At 54.4% G+C, this 16,871-nt stretch overlaps 1 protein-coding gene across 3 annotated transcripts in view; it reads right to left on the bottom strand.

The window, feature by feature from the left end:
- The window catches only part of NTM (neurotrimin), an 826,130-nt gene that overhangs the window by 371,889 nt on the left and 437,370 nt on the right, over positions 1–16,871 (bottom strand). The window lies entirely within an intron of this gene.

The following is a 16,871-nucleotide window of genomic DNA, read 5'->3' as shown; positions in this document are numbered from 1 at the left end:
CACAGCTTCCTCTGGGAAACTCTATTAGCCACTTCCATTTGCTGAAGACACAGCTGGACAGCACACGCAGGGCCCCAGGGATCCGAAGACACGGCAAGCCGAAGACCAGAAGCGCCCTGGGACATTTTCTCCCAAGTCCAGGCTCAAGGCGCTGGGTTGGAAGGTCGCTCCTGACTGCCCAGCTGGGATGCGGGCCGCCTTCTCACATCCATGCAGCAGGTACGTACCCGGGCAGGTGACATAAGGCAGCAGGGACTGTCCTGGCCTCCTCCCAGCCCCCAAGGCTGCAGTCTGCTGTGGAGACACACGCTGGAAACGACTGTGTGGGTCGTGAGTGAGTCTCACGGGGAATGCGTGTTACAAAGGTCAAGTGTGAAGGTACAAGAGAACCGAAGGAGGGAGGGACGGCGCCTTGTTCATGATCACTCTCTCTCAGCCCAGAACAAGGCAAAACACACTCAGCACTGAATCGATGGGAGCACGGTGACTGAATGGACATCTAGAACCTGACATCTCAATGTCCGTCCACGAGGCCAGCTGGTTGGACGTCTCCACACACAGACATCTCTGCAGACCCCTTTCTTCCTTCCAAGAGGCTGCAGAGTTCTAGGGAACTGGAGCGCCCCACCCCGTGTTCTTGTTATCTATCAGACCAAAATAGGAGACGCCTACACATCGGGTCATGTAAATATTTCCAGTATACGCGTTTCGCTCCTGGGAAAGCTAGCTCACCACATTCTCACAGAAAAATCCACCTTCATCCCAGTCTCCAACGTAGGACTTACTACTACTCTCACCCAAGAACATTAGTAATCATCAGACTATGAGCCAGGTGCTGGGTTTGAACCTGAACGTTTTGAAAAACGATCTTATAAATTTTCCAAGGATATCATCTTTAAGCATTACCAGTCACAACTGCCCCTGAATTCTGGGAATTGAGCATAATTACATGGAAATTGACAGGACACAAATGCCAAGAATCCTGTTAACCTTTAATGTCTTGAAAAACCTCTCCTTGTAATTATCTCTCCTTTGTCTTAAATGTTACTGATGAATATTTAGAGGCAGAAGCAAACACGGAAGCGGATGGATTGGAGAACCCTGATCTTTGTGCGGAATCCCAGAGTTTCCCAGGCGTTCCATAAAGCAGTGGGGTGCTAAGTAGAGCACGTGGCATGTGGCTACTTCCAGAAGGTGCTTCCACCTCTGTACTGGCTTTGCTCTGGTTCTCTGCTTATAATGCTCCACGCGAGGTAATGCTCCTTCACATTGGTAATTAGAGTGAGAATGTAGGTCAGAGGCATTCAGTGTCTAATGCAATTCCTGACCTGCTCTGTGTCTTTGGAAAAGTCACTGCATCTTTTCAGGGTTTCAGATTCCCTTTGTGGAAGTGAACGTAATGGCATTCCACTCAGACAGCAACAATATCTGCACAGTGTTTTCTTTAAGTCTCACCGCGGACATCCCGTATCGCACAGGTGGAGGTACGTCCCCTCCATTCCTCCTCCTTCCTAGGCTCCACTCCCACCACTAAGGTGCCCCTTGTTTCTTTTCTCTACTATTTCAACTAAATTGCAGCTCAGCTCTCTGCCTCCAACCCTGCCTCTACCTAAACCGGGGCAGGGGGGCGGGGGTGATGCTGGAGAACAGACACTTGTGGGCAACTGGTTATCAGTGCAACTGCAGAGACACGCCTGCCATTCAGTGCAGGGGGGCCAGGGAGGCTGCACACCCAGGGTCCACGCCCTCAGCCTCTCCGCACATCCCAAGCCAAACACTCATGCTTTCCATCTGCAGTATCTCCTTCCCTCCCCTCCCACCCACAGGTTCCTAAATCCCACTCAGACCTCAAGCACCAGTTAAACTTCCACTTTCTCCATAAAACAGTGCTTTGCAGATGCCCCTCTGCCACTCTGCCCCGTTGGTTAGACTCAAACCTCTAGGATCTACACATACCCACCTCGATGAGATTTGTTTTAAAATGTTGGACTTAGTGCACGTGCTTTTTGTACCGTAGCTGACGGCCTGCTTGTCTGGGCCCACCGAGGAGAGCAGAAGCTCTCTGGACACAGGGACCCCTCCTCGTGTGTTGCGGCTCCTCCCCAGGGCTGACCAACATGTGCGGCCCGGAGTGTGTGCTCAACCAACACCTGTTACATTGAACGGGCATCTCAGTCGTTGAGAGAGACAGCCCAGGTACTATTTTTATTACTTTAGCTTGAGGACATTGAGCTCTAAATGAGTTCTGAAAGCTGGTTTTATGTAGGACCTCCGAGGAGGCGTGCTCCGAGGTGGGACTTGTCGCTCCCGCCAGCTCTCTCAAGGCTCGGGTCTGCACCAAGGAAACCACCCAGAGAGCTTGGCCTGCATTTGTGCCGAAAGAAAATGGAAATTTTCATTTCTGGGTCAGCCTCCCCAGAGGAGGGTTTGGATTTATATCACTGTCTACACCATTCATGATGGCAAATCTTCAATCCCTAAAAACTTGTGGCCAAATAGAGCTGCAGGTGTCCTCTTTGTAATGCTTGGTTTGCAACAGAAATCAGGCAGGAAGAAGGCCTGGGTTGTCCAGAAACTGCCTCGGGCCCTCCTGGCGCTGGAAGGGTCAGGCCCCAGCTGTGCTCCGCAGCGCAGCTCCAGCCTTGACCAAGCCCATCCATCACAGCCGAAGCCTGCCCTTCCCGCTCGCTGCTGGACTTGGAAATGGAAGTGGCCTTTTAACGGGACATTGTCTTAGGCTTGTGTGAAGCCAGGCTGACAGAGAAAGAAAGATTCAATCCTGACACCAATCCTACTAGTATTTGTCACCAAAATGACATTTCCCCTTTAATGATGAAAAATGCACCGGGAAGGAGTGAGGAGCAGGGCCGACTTCCGTCCGCCGCTCTGGTCGCTCTGGTCCTCCGGGAGGGCGGCTCTGCAGCGGCTCCGACTCGGGGAGAGCGGAGGGTTACGAGCAAACACGACCAGTTCCTGGTCTGGAAGGGAAGGGTGCAGGCAGATGGAGGCCTGCGGTTAGGCAGTGTCACCCAACAGCTGACTAATTTCTCCCTGGGCCTTCTGCCCGGCTTCTCAGTAGAACTGCCCCCTGTCTGTCAGGCCCAAGCGGGGCTTCATACTGGTTTCCAGGGCCCTGTACACATGTGGTACCACATCCAGGTTTGCAGGGCTAGTGCACCTCACAAGGTCGCCAAACTACAGGGGTGGAGGCTGGGGGGGAAGTGCCTCCCCAGCCCTCAGTCACACTCTGTTGCCTGGAAGGGGTAAACTGGAGGCATCCAGTCTACACTGCATGCGCCACAGGCATATCCAGGAGGGTCTGTGGCTGGGAATGATCTGTTGGGGGGGGGTCCTGCAAAACTGAAGCTTTACAGTCTGAACACATCGGAGGGGGGTGCGGGTCGGCGTGTTGCTGGCAGATCAGGAGCGCTCGCGGTCGTCTCAGGTGTGGAGAGCGAAAGCTTCCTGACAAACGCAGATCTGCATCTGCAAGCCCATCGCTTACTAAGGCACTAGGTGCTGACGACATCGATGTAAAATCCTCTTTTCTCCCCTCCTTTCTCTTCTACTGGCAGAGCCTGCCTCCCACAACAGAGGCTAAAAATGCCAGCTCTTCACTTTCCCGGGTCTTTGGCAGCGACGGCTGAGCACGTGCATGGCAGACGGGCTGGGTCTCCCACCCTCATCAAAAAGATGCAGGTGCACACTTCCGGCCCCCCGCACCCCTGCCCTGGACCGCAGGCATGGTGTGAGGGCTGGGGAAATGCAGCGACGGCCCCAACACACACACACTTATGGAATGAAGACCCCACATCTCAAGCCTGATGGAGGCCAGCTGTGAGACCCTGGGTCCCAGACGCCGTTACCAAGCCTGCAGACACCCTACCTCCAGGCTTCTTTCATGCCCTAATATCCTAAGTTTATTAAGTTAGGGTTTGACCACTTGCAGTCCAAAGCATCTGAAGTGTCCCGTCCACATCTCATCAGGAGAACCGGCTTAACTTTACAATGGTGGTACGCGGCTCCAGACTCCTTCACCCAGCCTCGAGCTGGTCTTGCTCTGCACACGTTTCCTTTGCTTCCTGCTGCCTGCTGTCTCTCATTCCCTCACTCTTCCAAACCCTGGCACACCCAGGCTGGCTCCTGCACCAAGAAGCCCAGGGCACCAGGGTGCTTCCAAAGTTTGTATGCTTTTGCAATTCTTTATGACGTTAATTAACACAGCTCCCCCGCACTAGCTAACCTGCCAGCAAAGCAACCAGCGTCATGATCGCCTCTGTGAAGAAGCAAACTGAGTCATCTGTGTCCCTATGTCTGCATGCGTGGGCTTCTGGCTCCGCCTCTTCCCTCTCCAATGTTCACACTTTCAAATATATTTTAGATCAGCAGTGATGTGATTCAAAGGGACTTGACCTGAAGAACCAGGGCCCACAAAGCAAGTGATGTACAAGGGCACTTTCTGAAAAACCTCTAACCCTGTAAAAACCCCTACACATAACCGAAGCCACACTGGCCACACCTTCCATCTGTTCTTCTCCGCTGTCCTTGCCCTCTTCTTCCTCCCTGTACCCTTGCAGACAAGGGAGAGTCCTCCAACATAGAGCTGGGTGCTGCAAAGTGACCCCTAAGCTCCAAAAAGGATGCCGGAGCTCTGCCTTAGGGGAGAGAAGGGACGTGCGACACTGTTCCCAGGGAACGAGCGGCAGGGGCAGGAGAGAAGCTTCCATCTGGAGGCAGAAGTGCGGCCTCTGTGCGCTCAGGAGGGTGGGGCCCCTGCTGCAGGTCCCCTGGGATGAGACGCCCCCTCCCGCCAGGGGAAAGATGCTCTTGCCCCTGGAGGGTGTGGGCTGACCTGAGCGCCGCTGCCGGTCCAGGACAAGGACCAAGAGCTCTCCCCTGCTCCGGTCTGCAAGGTGACTGATGGCTCCTAGTTAGGAAGACAGACAGAGCTTGGACACCCAAGACCCTTCAGTTCCCTCCACCACCTGAGCGCAGGCACCCAGAGGCCAGAACGTGGTAGCACTTCGCGAGAGCCATGCAGCCAAACGTCCCCTGGAGGCACCAGAGAAACCCCACGTCCAGGTGGAAAATGCACAGAAGACAGGTGAGATGCACCGCGTGCCTGACTGAGGTTAGAAACCGGCCGCGAGCGCCCAGCAGCAAAGGAAACCGCTTGAGAGAAGCTATGTAACACGCGCGCGCCGTTCTGAGCCACATCTGTGCCTTCTTTTGTGGAACGGTGGATGAGCTTATTAAAATGATAAAGATGATTGCTCTCTGCATGCTTATAATGACCATGATTGGTGTCAAAATGTTGGATTTACCAAATAAAGTCTCTCCTATTGTGGGGTTTGATTCTCCCTCAAGCGCTTTGCCCAGCAGAACCGTCGCCCCCACTGTGATGCATGGGCCAGCCCAGGCTCACACTTGTGAAGGAAGCCAACAGGGTCCCCCCGGTTGAACGGCTAGGAGCTCGGGCGCAGACCCTCCCTCTCGACAACACGCTCAAGACACGCTTCCCTTGAGCGCGGTTTAATAAACGCACGGACCCAGCCTCCTTCGTGTGGAGACTCCCTCCGCCGTGGCTGTGGGCGGGTGGGGGGACTTCAGGAGGACAATGGGAATAATTCATGAGGGACAAGCAGGGCAGATGCCCGAGCACAAGATCCGCGGTTGGAAAGCCGGCCGGTGGAAGCACGCGTCGTGGGAAGAAAGGGAAGACTGTCCGGGATGTCAGATCTCCCGCTGTGTCACCTCTGAGCTTCTGGAGAAGCAGCACTTGTCCACAGAACAATGAGCAGGACTTACAGGCACCGCGGCCTTGGGGAGCTCGAATACTGTTCCACCACCGAGAGCACGGCGGGGCGGTGGCACAGCCCCGGCGGGGCCGCCGGGGGACCCGGTGCCTGCCGTCTGGAGGCTGTTTGTCAGGACACAGTGGTTCACCTCCTCCACCTCTCAGCAGCATGAGGCCCCCGGAAACACTGACCTCCCTCCTGAAATGGCCTCTTCCTTTGCAGTTCAAGACACCATGCCTCTCAGATTCCCTTTCCTCCCCTCCCAGGAGTGCAGCGTTACCATCACATGCCATGTCCCCTCCACCACGCCATCCCTGCACGTGAAACACGCCCTCCTCAGTATGTGCCTGCCACGACCCCTCTTCCATGCAGCCCCCTCTGCTCATCTCTGTGAGAAATGTCTCCCTCTTCTGGATTCCTGTGATGTTTCATACTTTCTCTAGCATGTAAAATACATTGCCCTGTGTTTTAAGTGGGTCTAAACATGCAGAACCTTCCCTACAAGCAGGTAAGCTTATTGCCAGGAGGTTCTTTGTCTTGGTCTTTTAGTTTTAATTGAAGTCTAGTCAGTTTACAATGTTGTGTCAATTTCTGGTGCAGAGCATCATGTCTCAGTCACACATGTACATGCATATATTCCTTTTCATATTCTTTTTCATTACAGGTGACTACAAGATATTGAATATAGTTCCCTGTGCTGCACAGAAGGACCTTGTTGTTTATCTATTTTATATATAGTAGTGTGTATCTGTTAATCCCAAACTCCTAATTTATCCTTCCCCATCCCCCTGCCCTCATGGTAACCGTAAGTTTGTTCTCTATGTCTGTAAGTCTGTTTCTGTTTTATAAATAAGTTCATTTGTGTCTTTTTTTTTTTAGATTCCCCATGAAAAAATTATTCATATCACTAAGTACCAGAGAAATGCAAGTCAAAACTACAATGAGGTCTTTGTCTTTTGATTGGACCGGTTTACTTTAGAGCTGAAAAGACCCACATGGGTCACCTAGGTCAATGTCCTCGCTTCCTACATGAGGACACGGAGAACTTCAGAGCTTACCCCTTGAGTCATGTTCACACAGTGAAGCCAGACTGAAGCTGGGGTTCATTTGCACCCTTGGCACAGTGAAGGGCTTGCTTAGAATGAGGCCAGAATGAAAGACTGTGTGAATGAGTCCAGAAATTTCCTGAGACCTGCCATCTCACAGCCAGACTCGGTCCAGCCAGAGACATACACAAATGGCATGGAACCCTTGGTCAGCCTCGTCCTGGAGAAACTCCACTTCTGTCAGCACCACTCTGTTCTCACCCAAAGGGGTTTGCCTGAGGGGCTCGGAGCCTCTTACTACGCATTTGGGCGGCGGAGCTGCTTCAGTCAGCTGACCGGGGATGAATGTTCTTCAGATCGTTATGCTTTAATCCATTAAGAAAATGGACAGAAGATCAATCCAGCACTAATAAAAGATGATTGAAAATTGCTAATATAAACCCACTAGCGCAACCGTGCTTTACAAAAACAGAAAACGCGTGTGGCTTTCCTGTGTCCTCCCCTGCGGACACTGCCCGGGGCGCAGCCCTGCCTCTGCGGCCCCTGCACGCAGCGGGCCGCCGCCAGGCTTGTGACCGGCCGGCTGCCTCCCCAGGAGCGCAGCAACGCCAATTAATTGCAGTAATGAGCAGGCTGCACGTTTAAGGACACGCACAGCCGGATTTCTAGCAGCCTTCACAGGCTCAACCCGTGTTCAGGGAGCTCTGTTTCCAGGGGCTGTAGTGTGTGTCTCCACAAAGATGGACTGCTCTGAGGGTCACGGGGGTGTGGGAGGGTGTGCATGGGTGTGTCCACATGCACAGGAGACCGCTGTCTCAGGATGGCCAGGCGCTTGCCTGTAGAAAAGGGACCTGGGTGTCAGAGAGGAGGCTCCTGGCAGAGGAGGCGAGTGCTGCTCTGGGATGGCGTCTTGGTGAGCAAGAGAGATGAGACTTGGAGTAGGGGGACCTGGGAAAGGCACAAACGCCTGCCTCACAGCATGTGTGTGAAGGTGCGGGCAGCGGGTTCCGGCAGGGACATCAGCCCTGGTTTGGGGACAGTTTATCTCAGTGCTCGCGGGTCTTGTGTTCTTTCTCATCCTTCCCCCGACTGTTCATTAAATCCTTTCGGCTGGGCCCCTCTCTCCCGCCCCACCCTGCCCTTCCTTGTCTGCCCTTTCCACCTGCGTGGAGGTGACAGGCCATGGAGGGAAAGCGGCTGCCTCTCACCAGAGGGACTGGCTCTGGTGGTCCTGTGGTTTGGAACCACGTAGAAGTCCTGAAACCACCCCCAAAGGAACGCGGTTTCCCCTTGAAGACCTTCTAATGTATTTTTTAAAAAACCCACATGCTGGGCCGTCAAAGTCACATGCGATGTGACAAAGTGGGTAATTATGTTCCACTTAGTGCACATCAAAGAACAAGTGTCCGGAGAGCCGGCCCACGTGCCCCAGTGCGTGCGGGAAGGGGCGGTGGTGAGGACCACCGGGGGCGAGGCTGGGCCAGACCCCCGCCCACGCCCTCTGCTCCCTGCCGCCCTGGGAAGGAACGAGGCCACGGGGCTCATTTAAATGTGGGAACGTGTCTGGCCTGTCTCTCCTGTTCCTTTGTTTGGTTTTCATGGAAACGTGTGTTTATGGGAAACTCAGAGCATGCTTGCTGCAGACAGATGTTTCTGGTCTCTGTCCCTCATCGCGCTAGGAATCCTCCTTCTGGGAGATGAACCTCCATTTTCTTTTCTCCTCCGCCATGCAGGGGATGGAAATAAATTATCAATGCTTCTAAAATGCAGAGGTCCGCCTGAGTCGAAGCCTTTGGCAGAGACTCACCCCCTGGAGGTGAAGCTGCAACTCCCTGGAAAGAGAGGCAGAGCTGCGGGCGCAGGTGGCGTCCACGGCCCTCGTCACAGGTGCGAAGAGGGGTCGGGCTGGATGCAGCCTCACCGACGCCGGCCCAGGCTCCCCATTCACCCCTGGACCGTCCGCATCCCGACTTCCCGCCCTCTACTTCCCCCCGTCGGCTGGAAAACTTTGTCACTTTAACGTTTGATTATATAAAACCTCGCTCGCTCTACCCCCTGCGGATGAGCAATTGTTCTGCTATTTCTATAAAACGCCACAGGAAATATGAAAATAGGAGGCAGGATTTGGAGCAAGACTGTTGCTGAACGCCTGTGGTTGGAAGCGTCAGACGTGGCCGGGCAGATTTTACATCTGTGACGGGGACGTGGAAGGGAAAGGGGAGGGGTCGGGGGAGAGAGGACGGGCACCGCCCAGGAGCCCTGCCAAGAGGCTGTAACTGACCTTTGGCCTGAAGGCACTGAATCTGGGCCTGCACCCCAGCAGGGCTGTCCCCACCTGCACTGGGCTCCCGGCTTTAGGCAGGAGAGCCGGGCCGGCAGATGGGTCAAAAGTGAGTCACAAGCTGGAGGGGAGGAGCCACACATCCCCCTGCAGCGTAAGACACCCTTTCCAAAGCAGGCTGGACGTCACCTGCCGTCTCGCTCTTTGTCTAATCAAGTGTTCTCCTGGGAGGCAGTGCTGAGCAGTGACTACAGGTGTAGGACTGGAGCCAGCAGCCCAGGTTCCCATCACGGCCCTTTCACTGACATGTAAATGTGGCACGTAGCCCTCTCCTGCCTCGGTTTTCTCACCTGTAAAGTGGGACTAGCTGTAATAGTACCTCCTTGATAGCGTGCGCCTGGAACAGGGCTATTATAATGACCTAAGAGGTAACCGTGATTACCTAGTAGCGACTGTGTGTGGGAGCCTGGCCTCAAACTCCCGGGGCTCATAACTCGATGGAGGAGAAGACACCTAAGCAGATTACCAAAGGTGTGGTGGGAGCTGACAGCGTGGTCTCTAGTGAGTCTCAAGCTTTGGGCATCGGGATCAAAGGGCCTGGAGAACACTTAGCAGCGGAGGGGGCAGCACAAGGGGAGGGTCTGGCCCGTGGCCCAAGAGCGGACACCTCCCGGAGAGACCAGAGTGAGGGTGAGGGGCAGCCGCCATCTTTCAACCCCGAGGACGAGACTCGGCCTGGAAAGGTTGCAGAGAGGAAAGAGAAGAGGACTCTGGGATGCTGGTCCTCACCAGCCTGCCTGTCTCCGGGCTTCGGGCTCCACAGTGAAGCCTGTGAACTTGGCCTTCTGTTGTCTGCGGTGGAACGCAGTCTCTGACGCCTGGAGGCCCATGCACGGCTACTGAGACACCAAGCAAAGCCAGTTTCTCTCGGGCGCTTGGAAGAAAGGGTCCCTGTCGCAGCAGTATTCCCTGCACGTCAGGAACCCGCAGCCTCAGTTCCTCTGCGTTGTCAGGCGGGACTCAGGCCTCCTACCAGCCTAGGAAGCCACGTGCCCCGTGTCCCAAAGCCTCGTCTCCACGCGGCCCACCCAGGAAGAGGGGAGGAGTGTCAGCATTAAAGGATAAATGCTGGCTACTAGATGTTTGCAAGGGCAGCGGGGTTAGAGGACGCGTCCTTCACATGGAGAAGAAAGTGACCCCTACAGAGCACCGGTGGCTGTTTTCAGGCCCGTCAGAGGGGAGGCAGGGCCCTCGGTCCTGGATGGAAGGCTGCTGGGGAGACGAAGGGAGGCCTGGAAGAGGATGGCTATGGTCCTCAGCTTAGTCTTGAGGCAGAAGTGGGGACAAATGCAACACCCAGGGGCTAGGCTGGGGACAGTCAATGTCAGGTAGGCAGTTGACATGAGGACCCCAGTGCAGAACGGTAGGAAAATCAGGGCTTTGGAGTTACGTTGAGGAGGATTTTACCAGCTCATTTAGGTCTTGGGCAAAGGGGACCTACCCCCTCAGCCTTGGGTTCCCAGGTCGTGAGATGGAAATATCAGTGCCCACTCACAGGCTGATCCCAAGGATGGTTCACGAAAGAGCCTCCACGCAGCAGCTGCTGTGTGCGTGAGGGCTCCCGGTGTGACTGAGGAGGGTGGGTGGAGCCGTCTCCAGGGAATCCCAGGGGCCCGGGAGAGCCCCTTCCTCCTTGCCAGAAACATGGAAGAACAGCTCTTAACCAAGGCTGGCCATGGTCACGATCAGGCTTGTGGGGAAGGAAGATCCCGCAACATTTCTGACCTCCCACCCCTTCGGGGTGCAGGTGCCTCCTCTGAATCCACACGTAGCCCTGCGTCTGGAAAGAAGACACTCAAACAGCAACCCTGCCGAGAAACCCTTCCCTCCCGACTTGGCGAGAAAGCTGCCGCCGTGAACACGGTTCCCACGATTAGGCCAGGCAGCGCCCCCAGGGCCCAGGCAGAAAGGACGCTTTCAGGTGCAGGGGCCAAATATGAGCAAATACAGCTCAGCGCAGGACTGGAGAGAGGGCTGCTCCACCAGCTGAAGACCAGAGCCTGAGCTGGTGGCCGCCCAGAGGTCCCTTCGGACCTCCTGCCCCAAGGCGGAAATCGTCCTCCCACTGTGCACCCGGGCCGCAGGGCTGGTCACAGAGAGTGAGGCCCAGGAATTCCAGCGGCCCTGCCAGCCCATGTGCCCCCGGGATGTGGGGGCTCTGTTTACCCAGAGGAGCTGGTGGTTTTCACTGTGGGGACCACGAGCACAAGCAGATGAAAGAAAGCAGTGAACCAGGGCAGAGTGAGCGGAACAGGCTGAGATCGCACTTGTGCCCCGGCCCCGCTGTGTCCGCCTGTCTTGCCTCCGGCAACGGTCAGGTGGAAACCATGCTGGCCCGCGGAGCCGCAGGGCGGACGCAGGACAGAGAGCCCGAGCTCTGTCTCTCAATGGTGGAACCCCTCCTGTCCCTCCCCGGGTGGCAAAGGGCGAATCCAAGAGTTGCCAGGGTGTCCTGCCTCATCTCCCATCATCTCCACCTTTCTGAGATGTGACCGCTATGTGACATAGAAAGTTTGCTCACTCTTGTGTTGGGAGTGAGGGGTCCCGAGCCCGCAGGGAGCAGCGCTCTCGGCAGCGCATTTCTTATGTAGAATGTATCTAGCTGTTCCCTAATTTAACTGCAGCCTCGGTACAAAAAGCTCTTTTGTTGCGGTGGTGCAGATAATGCAATGAGACGCCACCCCCTCTGTGAGCTAATGACGTTTGTGGGGATGACAGGTGGGTATGGAAATGGAATCGGATGGGCGGGGGCAGGCGGTGGTCCCCGCTCCGCGCTCTCCGCCGTTTGTGCCGTGGGCTCCGGAGGAAGAGCGTGAGCTGTTATCCATTAGTCTGTGCATCAGGAAATTCATCTAATTTCATCATGAAGATGTTACTCCATCAGAAACAGGCGACGTGTCAGCAGAAATGCAGAGGGCCATTTTTACGTGTCAGCTGGCTCTCCGCGGGGCCCACACCTGCCTGGGACGGTGTGAAAAGTGCAGGTGGAGAGAGTGGCACTGACACACTGGATGGGTCCCCACGGGGAGGCCAGCCCTCTCTTCTCTTCCTGTGAGTGATCCCTGCCAGGCTGTCAGCTCTGTGAGGGCAGGAGTCCGCTCTGCTCTGCCCGCCGGGCACCAGTGCCTGGGGCGAGCGTGGGGAACACGCAGCCTGGGTGAATGACTGAACCCCGCCTGCCGGGTTTCCCAGCCCAGGCTTCTCTCTCTGACTGATGTGCAGTTGACACAGAGTGTTATGCTGGTTTCATGTGCACAATTCGACCTTTGTAGTCACTGCGAAGTGATCACCACGGTAAGTTACCACCCATCACCTGTATGGTGCCCCATTTTTGCAGACCTGCTTCCTCCTCAAAACTCCAACTCCTCAGTTTCCGTATCTGTGAAATAGGGGAACTGAGAGTATCTAACTCATAGGGTTGTTTCAAAGATCAAGTAGGTTGATTCCCATGAGGGTCTTAGAATAGCTCCTGCCTCATGCTAAGTGTTCAATGAATTATAAATATTATTCGCTGCAGCCACCACGTCACACCCCCCAAACACACACAAACATGCAGCCATTTAATTATAGGTTACATAGAGGTTGCGCGATGTTATAATTATATCCCATTCCATAGCATCCACCTATGGATGGCAGGTCATCCCCATGTACAAAGACACGACGCTGCCCTTTCTCTTCTTTGTTGTGAAAATGACGTTTACCTTGAAAATCCCAGCTCAGCACCTTCGCAGGGAAGGTGGGAAATGGCGTCCCTCTGGCACTCGCTTGTCGCCTACCCACCAACCTTCTGCTTTAATGTCTCAGACGCTGGGTTTCAAACATAAGCCAGAGAGAATGTGCACCTGTCTGGGGTCATAAAACTGAGTTCTCGTCTTAATTCTTTCACAAATCAGCATGTAGCAGAGAAACTCACTCTCCCTCGTCGCTGGTTCCCTCATTTGAGCAGGGATGGGGGCACGCCGCATGCAGTTTTGTTCTTTCCCCATCCTCAGTCTCTATGAACGTGGCCACCACCCCAAGGTCTCCGAGAGTCTGGCCCCATCTGGCCAGAGTCTCAGAGGGGCACGTCGGCCTGTGATTTCGATTTGGATTGTATGGGGTTACGGTGGGAAAGCCCTCGAGCCCTGTCTCACCAGCTGTGGAAAGGAGAGGGGAGACACCGCGACCTTTGAACAGGAGATGGTAATGCTTTGACTTCTCCTTTTTAATTACGTGAGACACACTGCAATTGTCCCGGAAGGGTTACGTGCTGACGCGCAGGTCTTGACAAGGAGGAAACAGCCAAAGAGAAACCCTTGATTTTCTGCCCTGTGGGGACCCCTTGGGCCACTTCTGGGTGTGAGGCTGATGCGCAGAAGACGCCTTTCCTCTTCCAGGCGCTGCCAGCCCTCCGTGCTCGGGAGGGGCGTGCACCGGGGCTACGCCGCGCGCTTTCTGTCCCAGGCAGCATGGCTTCTGAGCCTTTGATCCAGCCTGACCCAGTCACTCATGATTCTCTTGAACTTTTTTGATCCATTCTCTATTCTCTTAGGAAAAACAAGAAGTACTAAAATGAAGTAGAAAGTCTTAACACTTATCAGTTTCTTATTTCATGAAGCTTAAACCTTCCAACATGGCATTCAAGGCTCTCCGTCATCCGGCTGGGAACCACCTGCCCCAGCACCCATCCCAAGTCAGCAGAGGCTCCTTGCTCCCTGTCCTTCTCCAGTCTGCGGGTACTCGCTTCCTCGTCCCACTTGCGAACCATCTTTCCTCTCTGTCCCCGACTCGTGACCCCCCTTGGGCAGTGCACAGACAAGGTACTCAGTGATCGGTAGGAAATGAACCATAGCTTGAAAGTAAGACAATGTTCCTGGTCCTCCCTGAAGAGCTCTGATCCTCCTCTCCTCTAAACTTGCACTAAGCGATTTCCAATTTTTTCTAACGCGGGAGGCTAACAAGTCCACACCACGTTCGCATCTGACGGCGGTGATGACTCTTACCACCAACCTGTTTCCTGGACTGATGACAGCAGGAATGACCCGGAAGGAAGAACAAGAACCTCCGGCTTTAAGCGCATTTGGGACGATGTCAGCCCTACCACCCCATGTAATGTAACTCGGTGAGGATTTTTTAACTGCTTCTCATGTGCCTGGATCTGTACTAGGCAGGCACGGGTAGGATGGGCGGAGGCGACAAGTCACAGTCATGTATTTGCATTTATGTCCATATCGATGTCTCCCCACACACAGGCACATGTACACACATACAGACAAGCATGCACGTGCGTGTGTACCGTTTAATTCCCAAGTCTGGTGATTTACACCTGTCTTGGAAGGTGGAAATCTGAGTGGAAATTCTAGGGAGAGAGAAATAAGAGAGCACATGTTTGCCATGTAACAGGCCTGTGCTGCTTGGCTTACGCAAATCTCAGCCCAGCTCTCCGAGGTGGGGCTGTCATCCTATTTTTCAGGCTCAGAGAGGTTAACACCTGCTCGGTGCTTGTGGCAGAGCGGAGATTCGAACCCAGGTGGGTCTCACATTCAAGTCCTTATTTCTCCTCTGGTTGCCCCTAATACTTCCACTGAGGAGATAAAACACAGTCAGATCATCTTTTGGTCAGTAGCAGTTATTGCTCGAATGTTCTTCCTGCTTCTCCTGTCTTTTAAGTGCCCACCCTTAATCCCCGCCCACCTGGGACCCGGCACCTTTGCGTAGGGGGCCAGCACCTGGGGGCCGGGTGCCAGCTGTCATACTTGACTGTAGATGCTCCCGGCATTGGGGGCCAAAGGCGGAGAGCAAGACTTGGACTGGAGCTTTCAACATCACAAAGGATCAACCTGAGGACTTTGTTTCCTGAACCAGCCAGGTGAGAATTTAAGTCCTGGGGCAAAGGAGTTTGTGTGGTTGTCCCCCTCGGAATACAGATAATAACCAGAAAGCTTTGGGTTTGCCCCAGGGACCCTTCAATCTGCGGGAATTCTTCCATGTGCCTATTAGCATACTTCTGTCCCTGGCACCCGGCTCTGAACTGCAAGGTCCAGGGCTCTGGGCAGGAAGTTCTGTGCAAGGAGCCGTCCTGCTAGTCCCCAGCCTGAACGCTGTCTCCCCAGCTCCAGGCTACTGCTCCTGGTCCCAGCGCCTGCTGGGCGAATGAAGAACCCCCTCCCGTACCTGCATTGTTACCTCGCAGGTCTTTATAGCCTGCGACCACCTGCCCCCACCCCCCAGTCCTCTCCTTCTCTGCACTGAAATTCAGCACCAGCCCCAGCTCCGCCGGCCGTAGACTGAGCGTGCTGCCAGCGCCGGAGCCAGGAAGGGCTGGAGCCTTGTTAAGGCATCAGCCACGGCTCAGAAAAGGGGGAAAAAGCCACTGTCAGAAGCAGTCCTCCTGGTTCTCTTTATTGAGAGTTTTGTGATTTGTCTGTTGGGTTAGAAGAGCTTTAGATTTGCCCAGATGGCTGCGTGCATGTGTGTGCACGTGTGCGTGTGCGTGTGCGTGTGCTGTGCATGGTGGGGGCGATGGGGTAGCCAAGTAGAAAGAGGTAATTGTTTTCCCTGTGTCTCCACTCTCTGTCTCTTTGGCCCTATGGCTCCATGCCGTCATAATTCCTGAAGGCGGCAAAACCAAAAAACAAAAAAATCTGTAAATCTCAAATGCTATACACAAAAGTCCTCAAAGAACCCTTTGAAGCACAGATGATTCTTTCAGCTTTTCAAGATTCCAAGACCACAGACCAGTGGAACATGAAGAAGACTATATATAGGATCTAAGGAGAAGAAAGGGGTTTGGGGCAACTATTTAAAAGACCACGAGAGAGGAGCTGTCCCTGAGCCGATGGCTTTTTGGGAGAAGTTTATCCATAAGACTCCAAGTAGGTGGATTCATCTCTTTCTAGGATTCAGACGATGAAAAATAAAATATTTTTCAAATTAATATTAAGAAAAGTAAAATTGAACATATTTTGAATCTGAAGCCTGTCACGTCCTCCTAAGACGTCACGACGGAGCGAAGCTGACAGAATGGGTCCCGTTGCCACCTTGCTGAAACTCTCTACTTTGCAAATACGTAGCTGAATTAACCTCATTAATCTTACTTCGGCTTTAGTGCAAGCGTGTTGAAGGCGGGGGTGGGGCGTAGGAGGCGGTGTCAAGGTGACTTAGATTTGGTCTTTTTCGTGCTGTTTGCAGGAACGGTTTTGCACGGAGTGGACCCTGGAAGGCACTATCTTGACAAGGACCCAAGGTTAGCATCTCCAGGTGGGACCCTGGAGCCTTGAGCTCCCTGGGGTGCTGCGCTGAGAAGAGCAGAGCATCGTTTCTGTGGTGGCCCTGCCAAGAAGGTACCGCCTGGGGCTGGTCAGAGAGAAAAACGGGACGGACCGGGGTCAGGGTCGCGCTTTGAAATGGAGGTCTGAATACACCTGATGTCGGATAAGGGCGCGAAGGGCGGAAGGACATGCACACGCTTCAGGCTGAAGGAGACCGAGAGTTCTGACAACTGAGTTCTAAGTGTGCTCCTGGGGTAGCTCCTGGGCCGGAACGGAGGAAGAGGTATTGCTGTGGCGCTTGGCAACGCGGGAATGAGTTCCGCGGACCGGCAGGCTGCCTTCGTATCAGACCGATCTCGGACTGGGAGGAAGATAGGCCTCTCATTTGGGGGAGGTAGACCCTGCGGTCCTTAGGGGTGACGGGGCCTCATGCAAA

Source organism: Camelus bactrianus, chromosome 33 (assembly GCF_048773025.1).
Source record: "Camelus bactrianus isolate YW-2024 breed Bactrian camel chromosome 33, ASM4877302v1, whole genome shotgun sequence".
Classification (NCBI taxonomy): domain Eukaryota; kingdom Metazoa; phylum Chordata; class Mammalia; order Artiodactyla; family Camelidae; genus Camelus; species Camelus bactrianus.
The sequence above is the reverse complement of the archived record's forward strand: the minus strand, read 5'-3'. Positions and strand labels throughout refer to the sequence as shown.